Source organism: Triticum dicoccoides, chromosome 5B (assembly GCF_002162155.2).
Source record: "Triticum dicoccoides isolate Atlit2015 ecotype Zavitan chromosome 5B, WEW_v2.0, whole genome shotgun sequence".
Classification (NCBI taxonomy): Eukaryota; Viridiplantae; Streptophyta; class Magnoliopsida; order Poales; family Poaceae; genus Triticum; species Triticum dicoccoides.
Genome location: NC_041389.1, coordinates 183,467,074 through 183,473,425, shown reverse-complemented (window position 1 = coordinate 183,473,425; position 6,352 = coordinate 183,467,074). Strand labels below are relative to the sequence as shown.

General features: G+C 46.1%; 1 long non-coding RNA gene across 4 annotated transcripts in view; it reads right to left on the bottom strand.

The window, feature by feature from the left end:
• The window catches only part of LOC119308020, a 4,540-nt gene extending 2,906 nt beyond the window's left edge, over positions 1 to 1,634 (bottom strand). The window contains exons 1-2 of one of the 4 annotated variants that reach the window (XR_005149727.1): positions 773 to 1,632; positions 101 to 662 (exon numbers count right to left, since the gene is read on the bottom strand). This is a non-coding gene — a long non-coding RNA (uncharacterized LOC119308020). Of the gene's footprint in view, positions 1 to 100 lie in introns of all 4 variants that reach the window. The other 3 variants (XR_005149728.1, XR_005149729.1, XR_005149726.1) reach the window with 3 other exon arrangements.
• Positions 1,635 to 6,352: the final 4,718 nt, after the last annotated feature.

The window sequence follows — 6,352 nt, the reverse complement described above, 5'->3', positions numbered from 1 at the left end:
GTCCCTTGCCTTCTTATAATAATTAGACGAGACGAAGAAATACAGTGGAGTAAAGTAAGGAACTTATCTCGAACATGGAGGAGCAAAGTAAGGAACTCACCGCAGCCGGAGGGGCCGAAGCGGATGTCGACGCCCACAAGAGGGTGCAGCTGCGTCAGCGACACCAGGTTGCATGCGCTTGCAGGTCTAGGAGTCCAACTTTGGAGGTACTTGTGCGATGAAAAAAAATCATCCCTCACCGTAGAATATAGCTCACACCTGACGACTAATTCCGACAAAGGGAGGATTTATTGACTAAAAATAAAACATCAAGATGATACAAACACAATACGCATACACCCGGCCTCTACATAACTAAGATGCACACAACCAACACAAACGCACACACACAAAAACACGTTGGCGAATAGCAAAGTCATATAAGACCAAAGCCATCCCTATGTAAGGAAAAAGAAAAAGAACTCGAAGTGATCAAATCCGTAATCAACAAACTACAACTATGGCCATATCCGCGCCAACCATCCCATGACAATACACGACTAGTTAGGCACCGAGAAAAGAAAAATAAGCGTCGTCGACCTGGAAGCTAAAGCTGACACCCACGTTGGACATGGCCTAACTTAATTTACCTCCAAGTCAGAGCAATAGCTCCATCATTCCGTCTGTGAAAATAAATGAGGTGATCATCCATGAAAGAGGAAAAGTGAAACTACATATCCTGAGAGGAGAGAAAAAACTAAACTTCTCGTAAATAATTAACAGCCAGTGTTACCTCAAGACAGAGATAGTAGTGCATCGGTTCCTTTGTTCTATTTCCATCTTGATATCTAGCTAATCCTCTGATTATCAAATTTGATATTAGTGTTTCCTTGTTTTGCTAGTGCCCTCGAGGATTCCTCACAATGTCCATCTCAGTGATCCTTGACTGCCGAGATGTGACATATATAGGATGCCTATCTAGAGCGCCATCTCAAATGGGAGGTGGATCCTGATGTTCCCAGGACATGCGCACTAACTCCAGCTGCCTTTTGTCTCATCCTCTCCTGCAAAACAGAAACACGCGTGAAAGTAAACCAAATCAATCTTAGAAGCATGAGTGCAAGGGATTTCATCATCCTACTGCCTGGTCGAAATAGATCGTGCCGTTGTTGAGCCGTCGCCCCTCAACCGATAAGGTTTTGTCGGCGGAAGTGAAAGCCGCCGCTTCCCCGACGTGTTGCCTTTCGTTCAGATCGGCACACCCAGAGGGGACAACGCCGGCGCACCAGATAGTCGTTGGTGGAACATAGGCGAAGGCGGCGACGCCCGTACCCAGAACCAGCATAAGCCGCCGGTGCCGCAACAGCCCGCGGAACAGTTGTTGCGTTGCCACCAGGGGAGAAGCTGAGAAGCGACAGTGCCCTGAGGTGGTGGTCGTTCCGGCGGCATGGGGTGCAAAATGGGAGTGGTAGAGGAGACCAGCTGCGACCACATGGAAAGGAGAATGGGAGGGGTGGGGAGATTGGGGGGGTGCATCCTAGGAAGAGGCACGAGGGTGCAAGAGTATGTGCGTGCGTGGGCTTCCGATGGGATCGTGGGGAGAGGCACCTTCTCGGACGGGGGAAACCGAACATGGACATGTGGGTACGGGAGAAATGATGTGAGCGGGATTGTCTGCGGGGTCGAGAGGTGTGGTTGAACCATCACGACAACCGCATATCCTCCTTTAATAGTCGAGAATTATAGCCCATTTCTTATTACTTATAGCCCATTTTCTGGGCAAAATGCATCCTACTCGTCTTGAAAGATTTCCGGCCCAGCAGGGCGTAGAAAAGCAAGTAGGCCTACGTTGGTTATTCTGCAAAAAACAAAATAGCTGGCTAGCCATTTTCAGAAAGGAGAAAACAAACTGGGCTGGTCACGTGCTAAACATATGAAATAAAAGCATGGGCTAGACGGGCCACGGGTCCCGCACAACCCAGTTGATACCCTTCTCCGTCCCGAAAAAACAAAATTACTGCGCGCGCTGCTGGGTCCCTACTGTCATCCTCACCATGTACAGTCATCTCCTTATTCCTCTCGGTTGTTGACCATGTTGACAACACCGAAGGGCTGCGCAGCGGTGAGCGAACCAAGGCGGAGGATGATGGTGAGGCCTCGGACGGGAACGAACAGGAGCCGGGGAAGATGCACAGAGTTTTAGGGTGCGATGTGGCCATGATGCGTGCGCAGCAGCACAACCAGCCGTGGGAGGCGGGAGCAGGCTGTCCCGCCGGCGCTGGTTTGGCTTTGGCGGCTCGAGGAAGAAGAGACTGAAGAAACACGACAGACGTTGAATGTTAATCCAACTGTCAAGGTTGGCAGAATCGTTTGTTGACTAAGCCGACACCAAGTAGCATACTTTTTTATATATAGGAAGAAAAGAAAAACTGGGCTCGTTGGCCTGATAACATTCCCGAAACTGTGACCGTTCGATCTTGTGTCGCAACTAAAACTACGAGGAAAATGCGTTCGTCTGCGGTCCTCCTCCCAGGGAACGTTCGCCACATAAGTGACTAGCACCCTTGGTTTTCAACCGAGAGGTCTTGGGTTCGAGTCCCAGGAACTCTCAATTTTGTCCTCCTTCCTTCCTCGCAAAAAAGGGAAAGAAAATCAAAGACTTGGGAAGGCGTACAGAACAAGCTAGTATACCAGTAAAGAGACGTTGCCGAGTTTTAAAAAAAAGAGAGACGTGCTCCTGTAGCTGGTTCAAATCCAAACCTAGACTATGACTATATATGGTGCTATGCTACTCTGCAAGTAATAAAACTGACATATCCAACGTTCGCTTCTCCTCTTCTCTACTTACTCTGCCTAGCATCAGAAGCTCTGGTCACAGCAACCATGTCCGCTGGCTACTCGTCCACCTGCTCTTTAGCAGGCAACAACCAGATATGCACCAAGTCGCCACCCGTACCATCGCCTGTGGGTCTCATCACACCCCCGCCGGCACGCGCACCGCAGCCGATTACTCATCGCAACCCGCTGCCGTTCGTGTGGCGCCATTGCTGCAAATCACACAGAGTCATCCGTCGTGTCTCAACCACAATCCTCAACCCTGGTCGAGTCTTCTACAAATGCCCGAATCATGGGGTAATAATATGTTTAAGTGTTGTTCTGCTGCTTTCAGTTGCTGATTTTTTAATAGTTTGGTTGATGATCTTCCAATTTGATTCGTGCAGAAAAGGGAAGATTCGTGTGATTTGTATTTCTGGGAAGTTGCTCATGTGGGGGAATGCAACTACACTGATTATATGGTTAGCCGAGGAATCCCAATACCAGCAGGCTGGGGTGTTGGACAAGTAATTGAAGGAACAGCAGAAGAGGAAGATGCAGAGCAGAAGGTTAAAGATGCAGTTCCTCTGATCATGGCCAAGCAACAACTGCTGAATGGCCTTGACAGCAATGAGAAGATGAAAGAGCTTGTGAAGATAATGGGCAAAATCGATGTGCTCTGTAGGATGATTGTCTCTTTATTTGTAGTATATGTAGCACTCGTGATGTATTCAGTGGCTATGACGTGAGCACTTTGCTGAAACTAGTAATGAATGAAACCTGTGTAGCAGGCTGGGCGTAGTGTTGTGAACATCTAATGATTTCTATTAACGGAAATTAGGGGGTATCCCCTTTTGCTCATAAATAAATAAATAGCAGAGGCCCTGACGAGTCAGCTTTGTTCTTGTTCGAAGATGTCGAGCAAATTGCAGTCCAACATCAAACTATATCATCAAATTCAAGTTTCATACCCAAATTTGAGTACAACTAAACAACAATGTCATCATGTTTTAGTCGTCATACAATCACCAAACACAAATCAGTATACATAACAAGTGATGTTCCCACAGCAAAATACTAAACAACATGTTCATCAGGTTTCAGTTGTCATAGCAAACACAATTTCACATAGTAGATAAAAAAACGTCTTCTGACAGGCAAATACGACAAAAGCAATGTAATCATCATCTGCAGCAGCAATGTCAACATCTTCGCCATGTGTATCAGTCTGAATCGTAATTCCCCACAGTGTCATCTTCTTCTTCGTCCTCAACGTCCTCGAACGTTGGCTTCTTCTTGATCAACTCTTGTATGTCCACAACACGACATGCAATCTTTTCGCCGGCGTCATTGACATGATGGTTCTCAAAGATATTAGGAACACCTGTGTTATCTTGTACATCAGGAGCAGTGTAAGCATCATCTTGTTGTGCAACTTCATTAAACGAATTCCTCTGCTCAAACCTTTGCAATACTCTCCAGTCATCGCTACGTGCAAATGTGTCCTCCAAGAAAAATATCTATGTTGCTTGATTTGCCAAAATAAAAGGCTCGTTGGTCTTGTACACCGCCTGGACATTGATGGATTTGAAATAATCATCAGCTCTGGGTTTTGCGATCTTGGAAAACAGGTTATACCAACGACAGCAAAACAGAACCACACACCGATGATCCTCAAAACTGGAGATACACTGCAACTGAACATGTCTGTTATGTTAGCATACATTTCAGTTGTCTCTTTGTCATACGTATCCGTGCTCATGATGGCACTGTTTTGTGTCTTTCTGCCTTCGTCTCGTGCAAGGGTGTTGTAGCGCACATCTCCAACAACGCAAGATTCATAATGTCTTACCCGAGTATCAGGACAAACCTAAAGATTTGGACAAATAGGGTACATCCAGCCATATGATGTCTACTACACAACCTTCTTCTTGTAGACGTTGTTGGGCCTGCAAGTGCACAGGTTTGTAGGACAGTAGCAAATTTCCCTCAAGTGGATGACCTAAGGTTTATCAATCCGTAGGAGGCGTAGGATGAAGATGGTCTCTCTCAAACAACCCTGCAACCAAATAACAAAAAGTCTCTTGTGTCCCCAACACACCCGATACAATGGTAAATTGTATAGGTGCACTAGTTCGGCGAACAGGTGGTGATACAAGTGCAAAATAGATAGTAGATATAGGTTTTTGTAATCTGAAAATATAAAAACAGCAAGGTAACAAGTGGTAAAAGTGAGTGTAAACGGTATTGCAATGATAGGAAACAAGGCCTAGGGTTCATACTTTCACTACTGTAAGTTCTCTCAACAATAATAACATAGATAGAACATATGACAAGCCCTCAGCATGCAACAAAGAGTCACTCCAAAGCCACTAATAGCAGAGAACAAACGTAGAGATTATGGTCGGGTATGAAACCACCACAAAGCTATTCTTTCGGATCGATCTATAAAAGAGTTCGTACTAGAATAACACCTTAAGATACAAATCAACCAAAACCCTAATGTCACCTAGATACTCCATTGTCACCTCAAGTATCCGTGGGCATGATTATACGATATGCATCACACAATCTCAGATTCATCCAACCAACATAAAAGTACTTCAAAGAGTGCCCCAAAGCTACTACCGGAGAATCAAGAATGTGTGCCAACCCCTATGCATAGGTTCCCAATTGTCACGAAACCGCAAGTTGATCACCAAAACATACATCAAGTGGATCAATAGAATAACCCATTGTCACCATGATTATCCCACGCAAGACATACATCAAGTGTTCATAAAAGACTCAATCCGATAAGATAACTTCAAAGGGGAAACTCAATTCATCACAAGAGAGTAGAGGGGGAGAAACATCATAAGATCCAACTACAATAGCAAAGCTCGGGATACATCAAGATCGTGCCATAGAACACGAGAGAGAACACGAGAGAGAGAGATCAAACACATAGCTACTGGTACATACCCTCAGCCCCGAGGGTGAACTACTCCCTCCTCGTCATGGATAGCGCCGGGATGATGAAGATGGCCTCCGGTGATGGGATCCCCCTCCGGCAGGGTGCCGGAACAGGGTCCTGATTGGTTTTTGGTGGCTACAGAGGCTCGCGGCGGCGGAACTCCCGATCTATCTTCTGTTCTGGAAGTTTTAGGGTACGTAGGTATATATGGGTGAAAGGGGTACGTCGGTGGACCTCCAGGGGGCTGACGAGGTAGGGGGCGCCCCAGGGGGAGGGGTGCGCCCCCACCCTCGTGGGCAGCCCGGGGATCCCCTGACGTGCACTCCAAGCCCATCTGGTTGGTTTCCTTCCAAAATTAACTTCTCCAGTTTATTTCGTTCCGTTTTGACTCCGTTTGATATTCCTTTTCCTCGAAACACTGAAATAGGCATAAAATAGCAAATCTGGGCTGGGTCTCCGGTTAATAGGTTAGTCCCAAAAATAATATAAAAGTGGATAATAAAGCCCAATATTGCCTAAAACAGTAGATAAAGTAGCATGGAGCAATCAAAAATTATAGATACGTTGGAGACGTATCAAGCATCCCCAAGCTTAATTCCTGCT